Source organism: Canis aureus, chromosome 4 (genome assembly GCF_053574225.1).
Source record: "Canis aureus isolate CA01 chromosome 4, VMU_Caureus_v.1.0, whole genome shotgun sequence".
Taxonomy (NCBI): Eukaryota; Metazoa; Chordata; class Mammalia; order Carnivora; family Canidae; genus Canis; species Canis aureus.
Genome location: NC_135614.1, coordinates 83,952,746 through 83,979,771, shown reverse-complemented (window position 1 = coordinate 83,979,771; position 27,026 = coordinate 83,952,746). Strand labels below are relative to the sequence as shown.

Below are 27,026 nucleotides of genomic sequence, written 5' to 3'. Positions count from 1 at the left end.
CTCCAAATAGAGAACGTTTTCATTGTCACAGAAATTTCTGTTGAACGGTACTGTTGAGGGTGTCATACCACTTAAAATTTTAGACATGCAAATCAAACTCTATATTTTTGGTGTATTTCTTAGTCGGCTGAGGCTGGGCTGCTATAACAAAATACTTTAAACTCAGTGTCTTAATCAACAGACATTTATTTCTCACGTCTAGAGGCTTGGAAGTCCAAGATGAAGGCACTAGTAAATTCTGATGAGAACCTTTTTGCAGGTTATGGCTGCCTTTTTTGCTGTATCCTCACGTAGCAGTTAGAAGGGCAATTCTGTTCTCTTTTTCTTCCTCTTTTTCTTCCTCGAAGGACACTAATTTCCTCAGAGATTCTCAATTTCCTGATTGCATCTAAACCAAATTACCTCCCAAATGACCAGGCTCAAAAGACACCATCACAACAGAGATTAGAGAGCTTCAGCATATAAATTTTGGGGGACACATTCAGACCATAGCATTCTATCCCTACCTCTTTCCCCACAAGAATGTCCTTTTCGCCTGCAAAATGCATCCCTTTCATTCCAACCACCCCACAATTCTCAAGCTGTTCCAACAATGGTAAAGTCTCAATTCCAAAGTCTCAACTGGACATCGCCTACATCAGATCTGGGTGATTCCGAGGGAGGCTAGCTCAGTCCCCAAATCTTTGGAGTCCATTTGGCCTTTTAACAGCAACAGTGGATTGTCTCTGAATTGCCTTGGGCCCACCCCTCCCTTTTCTTGAAAAATAGCACAAGTTGCAGCAGAAGAGAGTAGCTTATCATTGGGCCCTGCAGAATCCAAGGCCAACAGCCTTCCTTAATTCCAGTAAATCCACCTCCTTCCATTCAAACTGGCAGCGCTCCTGCTGAAGTGGCGGCGTGAGTCTCTGGTTCACAAGTTTCCCATATCAAGAAATAGGGTTGTAAAGAGATTATTTATAACTATCTAGACACTTTCTCTCTATATGTTTTCTTTCTTTCTTTCTTTCTTTCTTTCTTTCTTTCTTTCTTTCTTTCTTTCTTTCTTTCTTTCTTCTTTTCTTTCTTTCTTCTTTCTTTCTTCTTTCTTTCTTTCTTTCTTTCTTTCTTTCTTTCTTTCTTTCTTCTTTCTTTCTTTCCTTCTTACAGTAGGATAGGCTGAGAATTTTCCCCATCTTTTTTTTTTTTCTCCCACTCTTTCTTTTTTTTTTTTTTTATTTATTTATGATAGTCATACAGAGAGAGAGAGAGGCAGAGACATAGGCAGAGTGAGAAGCAGGCTCCATGCACTGGGAGCCCGATGTGGGATTCGATCCCGGGTCTCCAGGATCACGCCCTGGGCCAAAGGCAGGCGCCAAACCGCTGCGCCACCCAGGGATCCCAATTTTCCCCATCTTTAAGTTATGTTTCTTTTTTACTTAAAAATTCCTTCTTCAATTCATTTGTCTCTTCTGGCATTTTACACTAAGCAGTCAAAAGGCCAGGCTGCTCCTTCAAAACTTTGCTTAGAATTCTTCTCAGTAAAACACTCAATTTTATCACTTGCAAGTTCTATCTTCTGTAAAACACTAAACTGCAATTAAGCCAAATTCTTTGCCACTTTCTGGTGATGACTGACCTTCACCCATTGTCCAATAACATTTTCCTCATTTCCATCTGAGATCTTTTCAGAATCACCCATGTGGTCCCTATCTCATCCTATAATCTGTACACAGTGGTTTACATGAAGATGGATGTTTTCTCCCTAGCTCTCCTCTTTGTTTTCTGAGCTCTCACTGGGATCATCATTAACAGTCCCTTCATAGCAATCTTAGTTTTTTTTTTTTCTAACATGCACCTCAAAACTCTTTTGGCCTCTACTCATTATCCACTTCTAAAGCCACATCCACATTTTTATCTACTTGTTACACCAGCACTCCACTTCTCAGTGCCAACTTCTATATTTGTCAGTTCTGGCTGTTATTTCAAAATACCATAGACTGGGTGGCCTAAACAACAAACATTCATTTCTCACAATTTTTGGAGGCTGGAAAGTCCAAGATCAAAGTAGATTCCTGGTTTGTCGACGTCTCTTTCCGCCTGTCCCCATATGACCTTTCCATAGGGAGTGCGTGGGAGAAAGAGAGAACTCTGATCTTTTTCTCTTCTTGTAAGGTTATTAATCCCATCATAGGGTCCCTACCGTCATGACCTCATCTCAACTCAATTACCTCCCATAGGGCCTACCTCCAAGCACCATCACACTGGAGATTAAGGCTTCAACATATGAAATTGGAGGCAGTACAAACATTCAATCCATTGCAGGATATCCATATCTAAATCTATAAGTTAAAGAACAGCATGGGGGTAATATTCATAAATTCAGTGTTAATTTATTTATGATTTATGCTATATTTACGTATAAATATATTTTTAGATCACATCTATGGTCTTTGGTTCGACTGGGCTTTTTAAATGCTTTATTCTATATTTTTGTCTTATTAAGCTAAAAAATTCTATTATCTTCCTTTGCTAAAGAATCCTCAATTCTTATTTTTTTATAATTATCTCAGAGCCATAAAAAGGGATAGGACAAATAGTCAGTGAATGAATATCATATATTCAGATGCAATTAAAATAGATAAAAAACCGGTAGGTACTAAAATTCACTGCAAGCAAGGGCAGCCTTGCTCACAGTGGCTCAGTGGTTCAGCACTGCCTTCAGCCCAGGGCCTGGTCCTGGAGACCCGGGATCAAGTCCCACGTTGGGCTCCCTGCATGGAGCCTGCTTCTCCCTTTGCCTGTGTCTCTGCCTCTCTCTCTCTCTCTCTCTGTCTCTCATGAATAAATAAATAAAATCTTTAAAACAAACAAAAACACCCACTCTGTCTGCCCTTATTGGACATCACAAGATCAAGAAAAGATACTTTCGATTCCCCTGAGTTAATTCCATCACACTCTCAGAGATTCCCTTCACAGCATTTGATGAAGCATCTTTAATGAGTAAGATCAACTAAATGTTTTCTTCCCCTCAGTTAATCATTCCTCATGCTGGTCTAACATACACACAAATCAAACAATTATTAGATTAAGTTAGATTGTGTGTGTCTGTGTGTGTGTGTTTGTGTGTCTTAGATGCATTCTTACTCTTTCCATGTATCACAGTAGCTAAATTTAACTCATTTTTAAACAATTTTTAAAGAGATAAATAGTATCCTGTTTGGTGTCTAGCAGCTGCCACCCTAATCACAAATTCTGAGATTTCTTTTTCAGTTTGTCTGAAGCACTATCTCAGCATAAAAGTTGGGCTTTTACTCATTCATATGAACAACTTCAGTCTGGATAAGGCAATAAAAATGGAAAAAGATGAAGAAAGAAATAACCATTTTGTTCAACAAATATATACAATTTAACAATGAATTCTATAGCCTCATGGGAAGACGGAAAGGATTAGGGGGACACAATATCAGAATTTACCTGGAGAGAGAAAGAAACAAAAACAGACATCTTTCCTCTTCTACTGCACTTTCAATTTAGCAATCATGAGCCTGTGACCCAAGGAGGAAAGAGAATAAAAAATAAAAACTTAGAGCTTCTGGAGCTGAATACACCTTTTTATTTCTATTTCCAGTTTTGTTTCACACAATGAGCATTTTGGGGATGGTGAAGGGTATATCCATTTTTATTTAGTTCCAGTTTTTTTCATGCCAGACTCCCAATATCTATCTTTCAATCCCAATTGTATGTACTCAGAAAGAAAGAAAGAAAAAGAAAGAGGGAAGGAAGGAAGGAAGGAAGGAAGGAAGGAAGGAAGGAAGGAAGGAAGGAAGGAAAGAAGGAAGGAAGAGAACCTTATAGTCATTTTTTACCTCCAGAGAAAGAGAAGAGCCAAATGTGAAAATTGTCAAGGGACTTGCAGGTGCCAAAGAGGTATTTTATACTTCTGTCTAGGTCAACTATCCTAATTTCAAAGTTTTAATAAATCAGCTTAGTTGTAATAAAGCTTCTTAAAACATATTTATTTTCCACTATTGCAATATAGTTATGTATCTGATTCAATTTTTATAGTGATTTGTATTATTATTAGTACCATATTTTATTGAAGCTAGCTTTGTATAAATAAAAATTAGAATACGTGGAGGAATTAGAATTTCAGCATTTAATGATGCAATATCAAGGCATATGAATGTAAAAAAGTTTTGTCAAGTTAAACAAGACATACTTAACCTCTGAATGGCTCATTAGCCCACATACTGGAATTATGAATCACGATGGAGAAATTATAGCACACTGCTATGTAAAGTCTATCTTACTAATTATCTCAGTAGGGCTTGAGCTTCAGTTTAGGACATCAAATAAATCCCCAGCAGGCAACACTCCTGGGAGAGATAATGATGATCAGAACTAATTTTCTGTACTTGGGAAATACTGGAACCAGAAAATGCATAGCCAACAACATAGTGAATAATTATTGACATATATCCCATTTAGTTTTTAAGTGATTAATTATATAGTCTTAAGAATGTAGAAGTTATGCCGTGTTGACTCAACTATTGCCATGTTCATGTGTCTTTGTCCTCATTAGACATTAAAATAAAACAAATCAAAACAAAATATGTATAGTGTTCTAGCCAGAAACACTGGCTTTTGAAAATTAGACTAGAGGTTGAATCCTTGTTCCACTATTTTCTAATTCTGTATACTTTTTTTAAAATTTTTATTTATTTATGATAGTCACAGAAAGAGAGAGAGAGAGAGGCAGAGACACAGGCAGAGGGAGAAGCAGGCTCCATGCACCGGGAGCCCGACGTGGGACTCAATCCCGGGTCTCCAGGATCGCGCCCTGGGCCAAAGGCAGGTGCCAAACCGCTGCGCCACCCAGGGATCCCCTAATTCTGTATACTTAACGAAGTTACTAAGTTGTCCATAAATTTAGCTTCCACAAATCTTATATATCATTGTCATCATCATCATCATCATCAGCAGCAGCAGCAGCATCCTTAATAGGTTAGTATAGCACATAATATCTGTGCCCTATACCATGTGCCTTTGACTCTTCAGCTCCATTTGTGATAGAGAGTTCCTAGTCTCTCTGCTAGTGTCTCATATCATGGACCTGCTGAGACTCTCACTTTCTTGTCTCTATGCTTTTCCTTTTTTTTTTTTCTTAAGATTTATTTATTTATTCATGAGAGACGCACAGAGAGAGGCAAAGACACAGGCAGAGGGAAAAGCAGGCTCCTCACAGGGGGCCCGATGTAGGACTCTATCCCAGGACCCCAAGATCACACCCTGAGCCAAAGGCAGATGCTCACCTGCTGAGCTACCCACGTGTTCCTGTCTCTGTGCTTTTTCTTATGTAAAGAAACTTACTGAGATGTGCTGTACCCAGGGAAGACTCGAGTAAATAGGGTTGGGGTGGATGGACATAGGGGTAGAGAGGTTAGCCTCTCATGCAACTCCACCTTTCCTACTTTGGAAGTCCAGTTAATCTGGCATATTCTATCCAGTTCCTCACAGGACCCATGGTGGGATCAGCAGTCAGTTGACTACAGTTCAGTAATATATCTCCATTTATTTTTCTTCCTCTTTGTCTCATTATCTCTTCTTCTGTCCCATCTCGGCTTCCTTACTTTTACTTTTTCTCAACTAATCTACCCATATCCATATCCAACTACTTGTCCTAGGTTCTGATAGACTCAAACTAGAGAATTATTTCTTATCATCACGGTAGTCATCATCTTAATTGTCATGACCATGATCATAATCATGATCATTGTCATCAGGATTATTTTGGTGTTTATTTCCATGTTTCCCACATTATTATAAGAAAATATTAATTAATAATATTTCCTTCCAATAGGTGGAGATTTTCGTAACTGATATATTTATTTGGAATGCAAAATAAGACAATTGTAAGACGTGTATAACCTCTTTGTGGTTGCTGATGGTGCCATTGAGTTGAATAACATTAATCAGAATTTGCATAATATAGTTTTTACAAGGACTTCATGAACTATTATGATTTTTTTCTTTCCTTAATTTAAATTTATTATAATGATGAATCCGATCAAATGGCTTCTATCAAAAATATTTTGGGGGTACCTGGTGGCTCAGATGGTTGAACATTTGACTTTTGGCTTTAGCTAAGATAATGACCTCAGGGTTGTGAGATGGAGCCCTGCAGTGGGCTTCATGCTCAGCAAGGAGTCTACTTGAGCTTCTCTTTCCCTCTGCCTCTCCCCACTCTTTCTTTCTCTCTCTCTGTCTCTCAAATAAATAAATAAATCTTTAAAATAATATTTTTTTTCAAGTACAGAAATAGGTGAAGTAATTTTCAAAACACTAAAGCACTTTGGGAACCCATATTTTAATAAAAGCAGTTAGTCTGATTCATGTTTATCTACTCATCAAATATCTATAAATAGTTGACATTAATAAAAATATTTACATGCCAGGAGATAACACAATTATAGGGTATAAAGTATTATATAGCTCTAAATGCTTATTAACTCAGATCAGTTTCCCCCAGTATTGTTATATTTCATTTGCTCAGCATCTGGTGACCTTCATTTTCATTCTCATGGCTTTAAAACACATTACCAACCCAAGTTATATTTAAATTTAATTCTGTTCAGTAAGGAGAATTGTTTGCACAGAGCTGTGCTATAATTTCTTTAAATCATCAAGGCTTAATAATTTCAGTTGAATTCTATGACATAGGAGATGCAATGTATTAGAATGCAATAGATAAAGCCACATCATGGGAATAGCTTTGGGATAAGTCAAGTTTTGACACAAAATAAAATCATTTGTTGTATAATAAGAACATACGTTTAATACTAAAGTTTAATGTAAAGAGCATGAACCACTTCAAATGTTAATATCTACTCCATAATTTTTCACACAAGTTACCTGTACTAACCTGTATTCTGTGGATCAAAGATAAACAAGATAGAATCACTTCATTTTAACTGGTGAAAATCTATTAGGGAAATAAATAAAAACCAATAGTTATGGATACATTTTATAAATTCTCTATTACCTATATTATAAGGAAACTATAAAATTATAACAACTTATGATGATCAAGCAAATCTCATGAAAAGATTTCATTTGAACTCGATCTTGAAAAATAAGAAGGCATTCTGAGTGAAGGTTTTTGTGGAGAGAATTTCAGGTCAGATGGTATCATGGATGGGAGATATGCCAGTTTAAAAGAGAATGCCGTAATTAAGACATTGTCCAGCTTGGTGGAATATGGTATGAAAACCTAGAAAGATCAAGTGGATTGTGTTGCCATGGATATTATATTTTACACTTACATATTTCAAATTCACTTTGTAGTTAATGAGGAAGCTATTTGAAGATTATCGGTAGACACCTACTTCTTTATTTAACATCTCACTTTGGGATTTCTCAGGAAGTCCTCAAGAGGACATCTTTTTGTTTCCTTTGCTCATCTAAAATCTTTCCGGAAGTGATGATCACTTCTGGTCCCATAGTGACCATCTATGTGTGGATAACTGTGAAATTTACATTTCTACTACAATGTGTTTTTCCTGATAGAGATGATACATATCTACCTATCTTCCCACAGAATTCTAAGAGGAATCTCAAATAAATATGTTCAGAACTAACTCGTCGACTTTATCCTTAAAATATTTTATTATTGATACTCCCCATTTCAGGAGATTATCACCATGTGTGGGCACACACACGCACACACACACCACATTAAGAATCAAAGGAACTATCTTTAGTTGCTTTCTTTCACTAACACCCTATATACCTTCCAATCTACATCAGGTCTAACTTCACCATCAAAATCACCATGATCTTAGAGTGCTTGGGTGGCTTGGTTGGTTAAGAATCTGACTTCGGCTCAGGTCTTGAACCCAGGACCCTGAGATCCAGCCCATTGGTCTCCCTGCTTAGTGGGGAGCCTGTTTCTCCCTCTGCCCCTCCTTCCTGCTCATGCACACTCTGTCTCAAATAACTAAATTCTTTGAAAAAAAAAAATCATGCTCTCTTTTCTACTTTATTTCCACTCTTACCACACTTGTCCCTGTAACCACTCCATCTTCTGGACCAGTAGAAGAGCCTCTTGGCTGACCTCTCTGCTTTCACTCTTGACTTACTCTAATCAATTCTTCACACCATAGCCAAAGGTATTTTTTAAAAATGTGTTGCAGTTTCTCTTATACCATTTTTTCTTTTATTTAGTAGGGACAAGCCATATCATCTCTCTGGTTGTTTTTTGACCCCTAATTTTCAGCTTAAGCTATTTTCATGAATATGTCTTTCTGGTGAATGAGATTTTTGCTTATTTCTTGAGTAAGGCCTTAAAAATGTCCTGCCAATTACTTTTTTCTTACATGGTCATTCTATGTTTTGCCAATAATTTACCCATTGTTTTATCTTCAACATATTATTTGTAATTAGCTTAAATTATCCTCATTTACTATATTTTTATTTACCAACTATCTGCCACCAATTACCCATTAAAAAAAACTGGAATATTAACCCTATGACAACAGAAGTCACGTCCGTGTTATTTCACTGCTATATCTCTAGCACCAAAGAATCATAAAAATATGTGTATAATAAAACATAGTATTTTATACAAGTAACCCCAACATCAGTGACACCTCAGGCAAACAGGAGGCATAACCTCATTTATGAGGTTCTTATAGTCTTCATTTATATTGGCCAAATGTATGTAACAATTGCTGATCCATAGAAGGCATTCCATAAACATTTCTGGAAAGATGGAATAGCCTACATTAGAGAAAGAAGAGATACAGAGATAATATATATTCCAACAACAACTATACAATGTGGTAAAACTCAAAACATCCCCGTTGTCAGAAAGCATGTAGATAGCAGCTGAATATTAAGAGTCACTGGGTATCACCACGTGACTTCCATTGTAAGAGTAAAAAAGATCCTATAACAGAGGTCATAATGGAAACAGCATGACCTATGGCTTCAGGCAAAACAAGGATACTAATGAGGAAACCAGGGAGAGCTCTAGCACAACAGCAAGGCCAACGCTCTAGTGTTGGGCCCTTTACCATTCTCAATGAGGAAACAAAAAGGTGTTCTTGCACATGCATTTTAGATAGAAATGAACATTCACCACAATCACAAAAACGTTAAAATATTTGATCCTGAAGAGCTATGTGATTTTCTGGATCAATTTTTTTAATTATTATTTTTTAAATTCCATTTATTTATTTATTTATTTATTTATTTATTTATTTATCGTCAAAATGAGATTTATTTGAAAGAGAGAATGAGCGAGCATGAGAGGGAGAGCATAAGCAGAGGGAGGGAGAAGCAGAAGAGGAAGAAGAATTAGACTCCCCCTTTTATATAGGGAGTCCAACACAAGCTGATCTCACAACCCTGGAATCCTGAGTTGAAGGCAAATGCTTAACTGACTGAGCCACCCAGGCACCCCTGAACCCCAGGTTATTTTTTAAGATTTTATTTTGTTGGAGAGAGAGAGAGAGAGAGAGAGAGAGAGAGAGAGAGATCCAAGACCCCGAGATCATGATCTGAGCTGAAGGCAGATGCTTAACTGTCTGAGCCACACAGGTACCACTGGATGAAAAATTTTTAATAGAATAGTGGAGCGATGATAATGATGTTGGTGATGATTATGATGATGATCTCATTGAGTTGTCATGAAAAGTAAATGCTTTGTTCACATATATCTATATCTATATCTGTATCTATCTATATCTATCTAAATATCATCAACCAAACTGTTTCTCTTATCTTTATATCTAACAAATATTTAAGATGGTCTATAGATTTTGTCAGAAAAAGATGATAGCACCATCTTTCTGTCAAAAGTCATGTAGGAGCATATACTAAGCAATAACTCTGCCTTGACTTCAATTAGAAATAAAACCAGTCATTAAGCATTAAAACCACTCACTTGCCTTAATTGCTGTACTTACATGATTTCTCATTATGTTTGACTATCTAGAGACATTTGCTGATGGAGAAGGACTTTCCTCTTTATGTCTGTTCATCACCTGCTCTGAAACTAATTTGGATTCATACGGGAAAAAAATGGCACTTTTTACAGCCTGATTCCCACCCAGTGTAGTTCACAAGATTGTTACAAACGAATTTTCAACAAACTTGCAGAATTGAGCATTCCCATCACTTTAGACTAATCTAAAGAACGGAGTGCAGGATTTTGGTTTACTTAACTTGTTGATACGGTCATAACCGCAGTTACTATTTAAATATAACCAGAACCTTTTTTTGTGGGATGTGAACTTACATAGAAAGTACCTATAGAGAGGCTGAGGCTGCATGCTAAGAGAAAGCTGACTTTTTAAACAGTAGACAGCTTAGGGGGGGTATCTGAGCCCTAAAGTTAGTAACAACCTTTTTGAGAATTCGGAATAGAAATTTCCTAGGAGAAACTATCACCTAGTCACTCCCTTCAAGGATTAGAATTTCAGGAATAGGGATAATTGTCCAATGAGACAGTGATTGTTGAAGCGATGATGTTAATGTATGACAACTATTTTCTGAAAAGTAAAATAGTCTCTGGAGAGATGGCAATATTTAAGATCTCTTATTTTCCCATCCATATCCATATCTGTATCTGTTTATTGTAATGCTTTTTTTCCCTTGAAAACTTTCTGTTTTTAAATATTTTATTTTTTCATGAGACACACACACACACACACACACACAGAGAGAGAGAGAGAGAGAAGCAGAGACACAGGCTAAAGATTTATTTATTTATCCATGAGAGACAGACACAGAGAGAGAGAGAGAAAGAAAGAGGCAGAGACACAGGCAGAGGGAGAAGCAGGCTCCATGCAAGAAGCCCGACGCAGGACTCGATCTCATGACTCCAGGATCATGCCCTGAGCCAAAGGCAGAAACTCAACCGCTGAGCCACCCAAGCATCCCTCTCCTGAAGACTTGATAAAATGTTTACTTTTTATATTGAGCCACTTAGGCCAACATGCCTATGATAATCATCTGATAACTTGCTTACAAAGATTGGTGCAGACCGTAGGAGTAGAGGCAGCAAGGCCTCAGAAAAAGTGGGAATTGGAAAGAATATAATTCCAGAACTGGACAATATAGGGGAAGTGGAATGATACCAATTAGAGGAGAATAAGAACTATGATTGATTTTCAAAATTATATAGAGTATAGATATATACTGCTTTGATTTAATGAGCCTTAATCCTTGAAATAATCCATGCACATTAGGTAATTCAAAAACTATAGAACTTGATGGAGACATTAACTAGACATTAGTGGGGCTAGGATTTTATCCTAGATTTATCTGACTCCGATTTGTCGTTCTCTTTTCAATATTCAACACCATCGCCAATAGCAATCACACACGGTCAGGAAAGAAGTTATAGATTTGAAGTAAAATAACATTATTTAGCCATGCAAGAATGTGGATTTTTTTATGGTTTTACTTATTTTTTAAAATTTATTTGACACAGAGAGAAAGAGCACACAAGTAGAAGGAGCCTCAGGGAGAGGGAGAGGGAGAAGCAGCCTCCCAGCTGAGCAGGGAACCCCACATGGGGCTTGACCCCAAGACCACCTGAGCCAAAGGCAGACACCCAACTGACTGAGCCACCCAGGCACCCCAAGAATGTGGTCCTAGAGAAATAATGGAAGGAGACTCTCTGGAATCTGAGGGTATTCAACAATGCATTTTGTTCCAGGGAGAATTAAAAGATTATTGATTACACTTAATTTGGAAAAAAATTTGATTATAAATGTGTGACAGATAGCTGTCATTTATTTCCCCAGGAAAGTCTTCAGAGAGTTGCTGTAGTCAATTTCAAGTAAACCTTCAAGGAACACTCTTTGAAGTTTTTTGAGATTTTTTTCAGTTATTGTTATCTTATATTTCAGGGACAACAATGAATGGAATTCACATGCTAATGTTAGAAATGCAAAACATATTATACTGACCAGAACATTTTATTTGAAATAACTTGAAACCACAAATTTGATATGGCAAATTCTATGAAATTAATGGAATGACTTGAAATGTCCCATACATGTCAATTCATATCTTTGTCCTCACAAGGTTTCTACTCTATAATCACACAATTTATTGAATTTTAATCCAAATGGACTAAGGTGCATGGTTAATGAATGTAGCAAATCTGAGCCAAACACATAATAACTCCAACGTGAGGGAAACCACAGAGCAGTTGAGATGTTAACAAACAGTTATCAAAAGAAAAAAATCTTGACTCATGGCCTAAGGTATTTCAATGATGTATGTAAACTGGGTCATAAAGTTAAAAAATGATAAAATTGGTAGTTTTAGAAGTACCCGAAAAGTAACTCATTTTTAGTTGCCCAATGAATGTTATTAGTTCTGGCTGGGTTCATTGTCCATGCAAAATATTCTGGATAATTCTATGAAATTAAAAGCATCACAAATAGGTAACATTGATTTAAATATTACCACATGACTATATAAACCTGCTTATAGGTTTGCATTTTTCATTTTAAGACAAATATCACCGCACTCCTTCATTTAAGAGTGTTTGCTGTAAAATAAAACTTGAGGATGGGAGCGAGCTAGTTATATAGTCACTAGAGTTAACCAATTAACATCAATGTTTCATGTTTTTTTTTCACGCAAATTATCAACAAAAGAAAGCAAAATCGCTTCAGTATGTGAACCTCATCATAGAAAAGTCATTTAAAAGGAAATACAATCAACAAGGAAAGGAAATGGCATTTAAATGATACTGCTTCATGGAATGTAACAAATTTAAAATACAAGGAATGTCTTCATTTTGGAACAAACTCTCTGTAAACAGCACAAGACTGAAGACAACAACCTTGAACACCACGGGAAATGTGAAGTTAGGACACCAGGATTGGTGGAGTATCTAAAACGGGCTGTGCGTCTAATTCAAGGGAAGAAACAACTTATTCCTGGACCAATGGTAATAATTTTAGTGGAAAAAAGCATTCATATTCTAAAGTCAGTAAGTCAGACATAAACAGAATAAGGAGTGAATAAGAGGAAATCACAGATGAGTGAAGTTCTAACACTTTTTAGGTTTTCTAATATATAAAGATCGAGTAGATATGTGCCATTTTAGGGGGTTTTCAGCATAAAGTAAAGGAAAATAACTGTAATTTTTGTGAGACTGTTGACATTAAAATCATTTATGTTGAAAAATAAGCAAGGAAGATCCTTTTCCAATCTTTCCCCCCCCAAAAAAAATAAATAAACTGTCATTCGACATCCACAATCATAGACTCTCAACATTATAAAAGCGGTTGAAACTTTGATTCAAAAAATGCGCTTTTGAAAGGTAAGGTCTGTTTTTTTCCTTTTGTCCTCCTGTCCCACTGTCTTTTGATATATACATGCATATTTTAGGTACTTCACAAAAGAATAGCTGATTTTTTTTTAAATAGTTTATTTTAGAAAGAGAAAGAGAGAGAGAGAGAGAGCATGCATGAGGGGCAGAGAGAGAGGGAGAGAGAATCTCAAGCAGACTCGGCCCTCAGAGAGGAGCCAGATGCAAGGCTTGATCCCATGACTCCAAGATCATGACCTGAGCTAAAATCAAGAGTTGGCTGCTTAACCGGCTGAGCCACCCAGGCGCCATAACTGATTTTTTTTTTTTTTTTAACAAATTAGTGAAATGTTTCAGTGGGTCTCACTTCTTTTTCCCTTCAGGTGCCATATATTTATTTTTATGAAAAACAAAACAAATCGAGCCTATGGAGTTCTTCCATCAAACTAGTTATTACATTGGATTAATGGGAGTGGAGGGAGAGAAGAAAATATTGTTCTGCAACTTGTTTAAATAATAAACCCATTTTCTTTAAAGTAGCACAGACAGTGACAGAACAAGGACTTTGTGGGGTTGAAGAGATCACAGTGCAAATCCGGCCCCTGCCTCTTTTCAGCTCTAGGGTGGAGGCAAATTCACAGCCTGGAGGGGACATAACTCTTCCCTGTCACCTTCGCTGGGAGTGATTACATTGTCAATAATCTCATACTAATTACACTTTCTTTTTACTTTCTGTGAAATTGGGAAAACAACCGCCACTTTTTGTTTTTGCCATTCTGCAGAAGGGATAATCTGGGTATGTTTTATAATCTGCGACATGGGAACAGGAGGTTGAGGAGAAACTCTGATTGTGTCATGTTGCTTTGGTGGCTGTGTCTATAATCTGGCTGGTGTATTTTAGCAAAGCCTGACCGCCAAGGGTGTGGAATCGTCTCCACTGTGGAGGAAGCATTTAGCCTCAGCATTGTTGTTTTGTGTTTGACATATTGGCGTTTCTGTAGTTCAAGTTCTTTACTAATTTGTCTTCATTCTTTCCCACCGCATCATAATTTGGATTAGGTTAGTTTTTTAAAAAAAATGTTTATTTAAAAAATTTGATTCGGTAGTGGAATCCTTATTTCAAATTTTTTTGCAGGTGATTGAGGAGTGATTTATAATTCTTTAAATTTTCTCTGTATTTTTGGATGTTTTTCATGTATAATTCTGTGTATTTGGTTTTTTATTTTGTCCTCTTTTCCTTGAATAGATTGGTAGTGTTTTTAAAAGATTCAGTGCTCCTATTTATTATTCATCAGTGCTCCTATTTATTCATCAGTGCTCCTATCTATCGGAAAATAATGGTATTTAAATAGATTCTAATATTTTTAATAAAAATTGGCCTTTATTAGTTAACACTTGTTATTCTCTTTGTTATTCTGTTTATGTTTAATTTCTTCATTGATAATGTTGTTCCATTTTTTTCCTTCGTATTTCCTTCTCTTTCGTTTTTCTTTCTTCCTTGCCTGTTCGTTTATTCATTCTCTGTTCATTTTTATTTTGTTCTTTCATTGTTTCTTCTTTTAGAAAGTAAGGGTATATTTAAAAAAGTTTAAAAAGACTTTATTTATTTATTCATGAAAGACACACACACACACACAGAGGCAGAGACACAGGCAGAGGGAGAAGCAGGCTCCATATAGGGAGCCTGATGTGGGACTCGATCTCAGGATCCCAGGATCATGCCCTGAGCTGAAGGCAGATGCTCAACCACTGAGCCACCCAGGCATCCTGGGGAAAAAAAAAAAAAGCTTAAATGAGGTATCTTGTTTTTAATATTTCCTATATTAGTTCTTACTGATCAAGGAATTTGGGTTGTACCATTCATATGTCGTGGCATTTAGTGAGGTGTTCGACTTCAAAACAGCACCTGACTACTGAGGGTGTGTGAGACCCTGAGTTTATATGTACGTAGGTCTGTGTGTATCTTAAATAACTTGTTCTCTTTTTTGCTAAATATTTCATGGGTTGGGATGTCTGGGTGGCTCAGCAGTTAAGCATCAGCCTTCAGCTCAGGGCATGATCCTGGAGACCCAAGATCGAGTCCTGCATCGGGCTCCCTGCATGGAGCCTGCTTCTCCCTCTGCCTGTGTCTCTGCCTCTCTCTTGTCTCTTATGAATAAATAAATAAAAATCTTAAAAAATAAATCTTTCATGGGTTAATATATATACTTTTTAATACTTTGTTACATTTTGTGAGATTTTGCTTTATATAGTTTGATAAATTAGATATACTGCCAATATAATATTATTAGTGGCACAGTGGTACCTTGCAGATCTTCAGTGTACTTTTTCTCTTCAGTGTGATACCATTTCTTTGCATTATTTAATGTTTTCAACCGTGAGATTGACTTCATCAGCTATTCATTTCAAAAGTAGCTCACTCTTCAAATTTACCTACTTTGTTGTTCTTCATCATTTAACTTCTGACATTTATTACCCTAATTTATTTATCTTCTGTACTGATCCAAAGTTGATAGATCAAGATTTTATACATATGATTAAATATGGATTTATCTCTATATATGATGCATTTATTTATATGTTAAATGAATATGTAATCATCTAATTCAAAATCCAGAGTGAGAATATTTATTAAATACACAATTTTGAAAGTAGAAAAAACTGTTTTAAGCTTTCCAAATTATAAAATAAAAATCTATATCTACATCTATACCTACATCTACATTCAGAAATAAGAAAGTTTGATTCTGAATCAAGATATAATAAAAATATAATTTGAAATGCTCAGAGTGCACTGAAGGAATATAATAATATATACCTGTTTCCTCAATAACTGTGAATTAGTTAAGTGATACTACAGTAACTGTGAATGAATTTGTCTTTTTTTTTTTTTTTTAATTTGTGTCTAAATGTGTTGAAGTCTGTGCCCTGCATACACATCCCTCTCAGCTATCCTCTTTGGTCCTTACAGGAGCAGGAGATCAGACTACCTTGTAGTAGCAACCTATTTTCTCAAAGTTTTTATGGTGCTTTAATATATCTTTATCTCTGCGAGCTCCTTTGTGTGCTGTTGTTGGGTTACATGCTATTTCTTTTTTTTTTCTCTCTCTTTTGTCCTCGTCCTTGAAATATTTTTTGAAGATTTATTTATTTATTTATTTGAAGGATAGAGAGTAGCGGGGAAGAGCAGAGAGAGGGAGGAAGAGAGAGTCTTAAGTGTCTGCTGAGCGCAGAGCTAGATGCAGGACTCGATCCCACAACATAGAGATCATGATCTGAGCCAAAACCAGGAGTCGGATGCTTAACGGACTGGGCCACACAGGTGCCCGGTCCTTGTCCTTGATGTTAATGCCATGGGACATTCTCCCTTTCTCTCCAAATCACATACACACTCTCTCTTTTTCTCTCTCTATTTCTCTGTCTTATTTGGGATTATAGACAGTAAAGATGACATCTTTGTGCTATCTCCTCAGCACATGAGAAATTAGATACTGACAGAAATGTTTTCTCCTTCTCTCTCTTCCATCTGACATTAGTGACATTGATGCATTTGGAAGATTGCTAATATTTTGGAAGCGTGGCTTCTTCTAATGTAACTGAAGGAAGTTTATCTCCATTTTTATCATCCTTCGTACCATCATTTTTGGCCAAACTTACCCTACCCATGGAGGTTAGAGATCCTCACTGATAAAGTGCACAGAATAACAGACTAGGAGAAGTGGATTCACTGACCTACATGATGTTTGGAAGGAAGAGTATTATTATATCTCCATATACTATAAGTCTGCATGTGAGAGGAAGCCTAAGCACACGACGCCCAAGCATTTAAAGACTGGTCCTAGGAATACTTTGTAATTTATTTTATATTTCATTTTTTTTAGTTATTTAAAAAAAAGGTAGTTTTCTTTTTCTCTTAAAGTAGTTTTTGATTCTCAAAGTGTATCAAGAGGATTCTCCCAACTTTATCTGCATGCCTCTACTTACCACTTGCACATACTAGGTGCACAATAAATAAACAGATTTATGAATAAATTGCTAATTATGAGAATCTAATTAGTCTTTCACCTCAATTTAGCTAAGTTTGTTGTTTTCGCATGTTGGTGACATATTCTGAGCTCTATTTTAAATACTGCCTTCTTGCAAGCATAGAAAAACAAAAATCAAACTTCCTAAAGTTTAGTTCATTGAACACTAATTTCACTTTTTTTGTAGAATAAACTTTAAGGTCAAAAGCTTGGGAATTGCTGGGTTAAATGTCTTCACCTTTGTACTGTTGCATTAGGGCTTTAAAAGACTGCATAGAAATCCAATAATGGATTCCAATTTCATCATTCAATGGGTTTCAGTTGGTCATTTGAAATTATTCTCACTCATTTGGTTGACGGACATAAATTAACAGAATTGTGGGGAAATTTGGTAGTTTTTTTTTTCTTTTAGGATAAATCATATGCTATTATTTCTAATTAGGTATTTATAGCTAATAGCCTAGAGTAATATTCCTTCATGCTATAATGAAAGAAACTGATAATATATAAGAAAGGACATTTATGAAAGCCATATCATGAATTTTAAATATTTATTATAGAGAATAATGTGTCATTTTGTATTTTAGTGGTTATTTAATGCTTGTATGAAAATTATCAACTACAATAAAAGTGTAAATTGTTACCTTATCATTAGAAACTCTGCCAAAATACTTGAAAAAAGATTGTTAATCCGCAGTATACCAATAAAAGTGGTCATTACCATTTCCTACCTTGAGCCAATAGACCCTTATAATTGTTTAATATCTAAGTCATACTATGAATACATTTTTAGAAGTAATGATAAATGTAATGAAATATGATGAAAAACATAAGGATTAGAATAATGAGAAATGATTCAACTTTTTCATCAGGAAACGGGAAACTTCTTTGTAGCAGGTAAATCCTGACATTGAAATGTCACAAAATATAAAAGAATAATACTATCAAGTGTCTCTTTCAGAAAATCAGATGTTCATGATCCTCCTATTGAGTGATTAACTGAATAAAAATATTATATGTCATTTCTCCTTAGAAATATATAGCTAAACCAATATTTCATTTTTAGAAAATTCATCTAGAGTATAATCGTTTGAAGAATCATTGTTTGAGATTTTACTTTTATGATCAAGTTAACTGCTATTACTAGCTTTGAATTGAACTGTTACAGTTGCCATTTGTCATATGGCTACTTAAGTTTTTAATAAAGAGAGATAAATTTAATTTAGTTCCTCAGTTACGCAAGCCACATTTTGAGAGCTTATAGCCTTAATGACTGGTAAAAACTGTATACAATAGTAGAAACAAAAAATATGGCCATTATTATAGAAAGTTCTATTGGACAGCATTTGTACAGAGTGTTGTTGTCTCTTTCTATTCATCTTCTGAATTGTCTGATAATTGTGAAATATCTTCCTCTGTCAATTTTTCCCCATTGGCCATTAAAGTTGAAAAATAAAGAAATCTTTATTCTCAGTTTTGCTCACTTAAAGCTAAAAGCAGATTAGAAAGATGGTCTATTCATTCTAATCTTTTCATGTTATTCTAACCATGATGTTTTATGTTTTAATTCAAAAATGCTTTTTTGGGGAATATGATATAATTTTGGAGTATTGACTTAGATTTGTATCCCTCTATCACTACCATATTTTTGGCTGCACTTTTCTAATGTAACTATAATGTTATGTGTCGTTACTTCAGTCTGACCTTTATTATATCTTAATATTCTCAAGCCTGTTTGTTTTTGTATCTCAAGCACACTGTCTTACTTAGGAATGCTAAATAAGTCTTCGAAGGAAATGCATGAAGAGAATAGAAAGTAATAGATGAAGAGATAAAAACAAAAAAGAAACTTCTTTTTAAGAAGTCTTTTGGAGATAGCAATAATCTGCAAAAATTATAGGAATTTGATATGAATGTGTATAACCCACCTGTCTTGCAAGAGAAATGTACAGATGCTAGTACATGACCTTTGCCAAGTAATTTGGCAAAGGTCACGTACTAGTTTTTTATTACTGCTGCAACAAATTACCTCAAATTTAGTGGTTAAAACAACCCAAATTTATTGTTTTACAATTATTTGTCTATCTATCATCTATTATCTATCTATCTATCTATCTATCTATCTATCTATCTATCTAATCATCTATCATCTATATATCTATATCTAAGAAAAGCTGTTGATTTGCAGTTTCTTCATCTTTTGCTTTGTTTTGAGGAGGGAGTCAGAATTGTTATACTATTTACAGGTGAGGCCAGAAACTGGAAGTATGGTCTCCTTTCCTTCAGAACTAACAAATGATTGGAGTCTTTCTCTGGGATTAGCATATTAACATCCTGAGGGAGGTGTATATATATATATATATATATATATAAATATATATATATTTTTTTAACACAGGCTCCAAGATTATAGGTCAGAGAGGTGGGATTATAACATAGGTTCTCTTCATTCTGTGCCATCTCTTCAAGAACTTTTAAAACTCTTTAAAATATACATATATATTTTTTTGGTGGGGAGAGCACCTGGGTGGCTCAGTTATTAAGCTTCTGACTCTTGATTTCAGCTCAGGCCATGATCTCAGGGTCATGAGGTGAAACCCTGCATCTGCACTGGGCTCTAGGCTGGGCATGGAGCCTGCTTAAGATTCTCTCCCTCCCTCTCCCTCACCTTCTGCTTCCCCCCTTTCCCTCTTCCCCTCTGTCTCTCTCTCTCTAAAAAAATCTTTTTCTCTCCCTCTCTCTCACTCTCTCCTTCTCTCGTCTTTTTTCTCCTTCTTTCTCTCCACCTCCCTTCTCTCACTTTCTAAAAACTATCACCTTTGCAATGATTTTCTAATTTAGGTAGCATTTTCTTTTGCATATTACACTATTCCTACTGAAACTAGGTAAATGTGGTTTCAGTTTGGAATTTAGTCTCTCTGCCTAGTACGATCCTTAATGAGATCAATGCCTTGAAGTGATACCTAGTGCTTAGCATCAGTATGGTGCACACTACCTGAAGGCTATGCTTAATATTTTGCAAATTGATTTCCCCTTGAAACCACCACACTCTTTGAAATTAAAAACAAACTCATATAATATTGAAGACCTACACACTATTATTATTACCATTATAGAAATGTGAAGATAATGGAAATAAACAATGGGTATTTTCTTTTTAAAAAATAAACATTTAATCAGTACGCCCATGCTCTGATGCACATTAATGTAGGTTCAGACACACGAATGTGTTAAATTCCACTGGATGTCACATCAACATTTCAAGTGGTCCCATTTAGTTTCAGTGATTCCTATATAGAGACAAAGTGTCAACAAACAATCTCATGTTATTTATAAAAGGGAAGATAACAAGTTTGTAAAGTGAGTTCCTTCAAAAAACATCACTTTAACCTGGAAATATATAGCATGATAAAGAATATTGGGGAAAAAGGACTGAATTTGTCTAAAATGTTAATACATTTTGAAAAATTCTAAGTCTTTGGCATGAGGCCCAAGTCTAGGTCAATTGGATATTCAATTCAAGTTGCCATCTGCTAGATATTTTTGAAACTGATGTAGTATAAATTTATATTTAAATACATTTTAGTCCTCAAAATGTTCATACCACAAAATCACCATTTTGACTGGCATTAATTAAAATCTTTGTCTAGTTCTCTCTGCAGAAAGATCAAGGATTGACTATAGTAACAATGCAACTAAATTAATGTCCTACTGTGATGGACATCTAGGGCCAAATATTCAAAGGGCATCTCCTACTTCTTCTTCTATGATGGCAGGCTTGAGCTATTAGTTTTAAATAATACATGCATTGCCAATCCTTTTTCAACAGAACAAAAGGATGTCAGTGGAATGATTTTAGATGTAAGATGGTTGAAGAAAGCTATCTTACTATGGCTAAATTGCGTGGCAGCATAAGCCACACAAATAAAAAGCTTCCTCCAGTGGTTATGGCATGCCAATCTGATTTCTTCAAGAATTATATATTTGAGTATAGTAGAACTATAGACAAATTATAAAAATCTATTTTTTTAATTTTCATTTTTTTACAAGAGTTTATTCTTAATCGTACAACAGGATCTAAGACAACATTTCATTCTTTCTATGGATGGCAACAGAAGCTATGACAGGAAAGCCAGATGTTTTTACAGGATTGGAATGAAGGATCATCATTGCCTCAGGTACAAGGAACAGCTTGATTTTTGCCACATTTCTTAATAACACCTGTGGCCAGGGATCCCTTTCTCATGGCCTTTGCTTTGAGGTTCTTCTGTTCCTCTTTCTCTTCCTGCTTGATTGCCCTTATCTTCCTCATCCATCTCCTTGGCCTGCTTCTTGGATTTTTTCTTGCCATTCTTGTGGCCAGATGGCACCTGCTGCTCTCTGAGGATATTTTTATGGGAAATACTCTAAAAGTGATCAGATCAATTAGGTTAAAGAATAAATTAAAGTGGAAAGAAGACAAAATGAGTGGGAAATATCAGAGAGGGAGACAGAACATGAGAGACTCCTAACTCTGGGAGACGAACAAGGAGTGGTGGAAGGGGAGGTTGGCAGGGGGATGGGGTGACTGGGTGGTGGGCACTGAGGGAGGTACTTGACGGGATGAGCACTGGGTGTTATGCTATATATTGGCAAATTGAACTCCAATAAAAAATATACAAGAAAATAAATAAATAAATAAATAAATAAATAAATAAATAAAATCTTAAAAAAGAATAAATTAAATTGCACATAGTCTGATTTTTTTGAAAGAAGCCATAAAAATAAACAGAAAGCACAAGGATGTTTGATTCTATGCAATTCCATATTTTTTCATATAAAACAAAGCTTAAGTATGATTCATAAATATATAAAAACCTATACATTTTGAACTAATATATTTATAGTAGAAAAAGCAAATATTGCATCATGATTAAACTCTTACAAATAATGTGATAAATTATGCTCTTTTGGGGACAAATTTTAGATATGCAATTTGAAAGACAATCAGGAAAAATCACTACACTTTCAGGAGTTGGACAATTATTTAAAATGTCAGAAAAAATATAAAAGATGTGCTATCAAATATTTTATAATCTAAAAATAAAATAATAGGATTCAGATGGATTATGCAGTGCTTTCTCAACTATGAAGAAGGAAATACTACCAAACTTAGTTGTGGTTTTCCTTGGACATAGACATTTTTTAATTTTAATTTTATGTCTTCTACAGTGTACGTGTGATAAATGTATATTCTGTTGAGAGATAATTAAATAAATGTATCACCTACTTATTTTGTCTCTATGTAAACTCTAATACCTATTTTTGAATTGCTGTGGCAGATACAGGATGTAACGATATCAAAATGTCAGATGATTCCTGTGAATTATTGTTCTAAGGGGCATTAAATATTTTATAGCTAGTCTAGTGTGAAGGAAAGAACTTGATGTGAGGACTTTATGCAAATACAACTAAATGCTTTATCATGTATTTCATTATCTCCAAATATATTTCAATTATTTATCCAAAAAAATTGTGAGGTTGTTATGAAGGACAAATGAGAGCACATAAATGAAGGAATCTCGAGACACCAGCTTTTGAGACCCTTTTTAGTCTCGTCTCAACCCATCTATCCCAGCAATTACATCTACCATTTTCCTTAAGGTATTTGTCCTAGATTGTGCCCTTATAGTTGTCTGATGAAATATCGGAAACTCGGTTAAATTTGAATTTCAAATAATCAATACTTCTGTCAGTATAAATTTGTCTCAAATATTGCATGGGACATGTTTATATTAAAGATATTAAGTAGAGGACAGCTAAATGGAGTAAAGTAGAATTGACCATGCTATTAATCCCATGAAATGCTTGGAACATAGTTCTACTAAAAATAATTAATTATTTTAGAAAATTCAAATTTAGCTAGGTGTCTTATACTTTGATTTATTATATCCAGTAACCCTAGCCATTGTCAATTTATTTAAGCTTGGAGCTATGTTTCCCAGAGTCTCTTTCACTGTGTATAGAGTTGATCAAAAGAGTTGGACTTTGAATATAATTTAAATGATGAAAATGAAGTGGCTACTATTAGCCTGTAGATCTTTGTGGTCAGAGAGGTAATGGACTGTGTCTGTTGGGTTTCAGCTGATTTTTCTCTTTCCTCAGCTCAGCCTCTGACTGCAACGTGACTGCTGCTCTTGCATGAACAATAGTGGCTCCAGAGGCTTGAGGGTGGCAAGAGCCTCCATGGACCTCTCCAGGAGCGGGCAGGGACGTGCATAGATTCTCAGCTCTCCCTACAAAAGCTCCAATTTGCCCATCTGTGTTACACTCCATGAAGGCTTGTTAGTCTATCTTTGTGTCTGCTCATCCAACCGATCTTAAATTCTCGGCTCCTCAATTATGGAAAGCCTAATTCCTATAATATCGATGACTTTCATAGTGCTCATCATGGTTCTTTATCTCTGGCTAAATTCAGATAATTATGGACAATGCAAGTACCAATGATCTTATCTGGCTAGTTTCTTTCAATGTAATTTGGTTAATGTTGCAATTTGCTTAGTGTGCAAGCCACCTCCTTATGGATCACATGTTGTAACTAAGTAAGCCTGCTAATACTTGAATATTCTTATAGTCTAGAGGCATCATTATTTCCCTAGAAGAAAATTTTGATAATGATTTTTCCAAATGCACATGTTTTTACAAATTTCTGGAAACTCTGTCAAACCCATCAACTGTGGACATACAATATGCCTTATTCAGCACCATGATATTTCTGACAGCATTACTACTAATCAGAGGATTTTGTTAATAATAATGGAAGGATAGAAATTGGCTTATGCTTGTGGAATTTGCTGTTAGTAACCTTTGATCTTAACCACCTGCTTTTAACTACCATTAGCCTGAAGAAACAATGGCAGACACAAGATAATATCTTGTGAGGTTGGGGCAATGTTTTCCAGGATTCAGGATATGCTTTGAATCAGTGACCAGTATGTGATCCTATTTCTTTCATAATCTATATTGATGCATATGAAATTCAAGGTAGTGAAATGGGAGAGATACCTCTTACTATTACCCTTAGCAATTCATCAGCAACAGGGTTGCTTCGTATTGTGAAATATTGGCTGCTGTGTTAGAGACACTATTTCCTAATGGAGGAAGGATTAATGGAAAAGTAAAGTCTTCCTTAAATTGGTGGTTATACTACATTGGCCATTTTGGGATTCTCATGCCAGTTGGTGGGCAAAGAAGAGAGTTAACATACCTGTTGGAGTGGTTTATTCTGGCTTTCTGGATGAATATGTGTTTGTAATGGAAAAGGTGGAGAGGATGCCTGATTCAGGAGATCCCTTGTGCTCAAAAATCCTTTGTGCTAAAATAAAGACTAAAGGAAAACTTTAACAACTTAGTACAGGCATCACTGTGAGTTGCTCAGACACTATAGGGATGTGGATTTGGGTCACTCCATTAAGCAAAGAACCACAACTAGCTGAGGTGGTTTCTGAGGTCAAAGAGAATATGGAATTGGAAATAGAAGAAAGTTACAAATACCAGAAATGGCCAAATGACCTGTTGTAGAATTGAGGATTCTACTAATTAGGGATATTTATTCCTTGCTTTAGTGTGAATCTATTTTTATATTTACTAAGCAATTATTTTTCTTTCCCACTCTCAGAGTGCTAGTATCTAACATAAAATATAATGACCGTAGCCAACCTCGTATCTCAGTATATTTAATTTATAGGATATCAAGAGAGTAATGATACTTCACTAGAAAAATAATAAATGTTACCAAATTATGGGAAAAACAGTGTTTAAGTGTCTTTTAGACCGGTTAGTTAATTTTTCCGGTTACATAAGGCATTGTTGTTTCATGTTGTGTGGAAGCAGATAATTGATAATTGCTTTTTTTTTTTTTTGTATTTGGAAATACATACTTACGATAGGTGTTATGTATCATAATAGGTGCTACCATCATCTTGGTTAAGCTGGGCATGACTGTAATCAAAACATATTCCCTGTATGGCTGAGGGGTAGAGTGGGTCCAGAGAGAAACTCGGTATTTCTCCCACAGCAACTGAGGCGTTTAGTTTCTCAGATTTTTCTTTAAGCCCCACTTCTTCCTCTGCCCCAGTGCTTCAGAAGAATTTATTAGGACTGCTTTCTCTATATCATCTACTCATTCCAGATCTTCACTTCCTAAGCTTCTACCAAAATTGTATGATCTGTAACTCCTCTAAAAATCTTAGGCCATGTGGCAGCCAGACCGTAGGTTGACTCCCAATAATCTGCCCCCTGGTTGTCATACCTTAGCGTAATTCCCTCTCCTTGGGGGCGTGTGGCACTTGTGAGTTGATTCTAATCAATAGAACATAGTAGAATTAGTCTATGTGATGTCTCTGTCTTGGTTAGGTTACATTATTTAAGTCTCTTAGCATTCTGTGGAGAGATCCTCTCCCTCTGGTGCTGAAGAGGCAAGATGTTATGACATGAGTTGCCTCAGAACGGAGCAACTTGGAAGCAAACTCTGGACAGGCTCTAGGAGCTGAGGGATTCCTTTTTACAGCTGCAAGGGACTGAATCCTGCCAACAACCACATGCACTTGGAAGAAAACACAAGTTCTAGAAACGAACGCAGTCTGGCTGACACCTTGACTACAGCTTTGCGAGATCCTGTGCAGAGAAGCCAGCTAAACCACGTCTAGACACTGGATTCACAGAAAAAAACTGTGTTATTATAAGCTGATAATTCTGTGGTAATTTGTTATTGCACCAACAGAAAACTAATATTCCCCATAATACTCATATTGATTGTGTTCCTACCAGAAACTTGATTATTCACACATCTTAGTATGTATTACAACTAAACTTTTTAAGTATTTTCCCCATTATTTTTGAGATATAATTGACATAATACATCATCTAGATTTAGGGTGTACAACATAATTATTTGATATATATTTGTGTTATATACGTAGCGAAAAGATGACCACAAGAAGATGAGTTGCCATCTGTCACCTCAAGAGAGTTACGTTTTTCTTTTGTGATAAGAACTTTAAGATTTATTCTCTCAGCAGCTTTCAAGTGTACAACACAGCATTGTTAGCCGTAGTCGTCGTTTGTACATTACAACCCCAGAACATATTTATCTTATAACTGGAACTGTGCGCCTTTTGACCATCCTCGCATAATTTCTTCACCCCCCATCCTCATCGTTGGTAACCACAAATCTGGCCTCTGTTTTATGAATCTGTTCTTTTTTAATAGATTCCACATATAAGTGAGATCTATAGTATATAAGTGAGATCTATAGTATTTAATCTTTCTCTGTGTCACTTACTTTTTTACCTCATATCTGGTTTTTTCCCCACTAAATGGTAAACCTCATGAAAGGATTTCTTCTTTAAATCTCCAATATCAGACTATGCAAGGCACCTAATGAATAGTTGTAGAATGACCATGACTGATTGGTCAAAGAAATGAACAAATTATGATTCTTAATCAGATTTTGTTTGGAAAATAAGAATGAACCACAGTAGCTAACGTGTCCTCATTCTATTTTTTTTTTTTTTTAATGTGTCCTCATTCTATGTCAGGATTGTTAGTTACAAAACTTTCAAATCACTAGTGTAAAGCTGTTTTAGCATTAGTTAAAAATGTATTTTAGTTCTCCTGTTACAAGAGTCATTGTGATGTACGGCCTT

At 35.6% G+C, this 27,026-nt stretch overlaps 1 long non-coding RNA gene across 1 annotated transcript; it reads left to right on the top strand.

Annotated features, from left to right (window-relative positions):
- Window positions 1-4,717: 4,717 nt before the first annotated feature.
- LOC144313066 (uncharacterized) lies at window positions 4,718-26,616 on the top strand. Its single transcript, XR_013378785.1, has 4 exons — window positions 4,718-4,983; window positions 12,657-12,952; window positions 21,415-21,518; window positions 23,485-26,616. It is a non-coding gene; the product is annotated as an uncharacterized LOC144313066 (long non-coding RNA).
- Window positions 26,617-27,026: the final 410 nt, after the last annotated feature.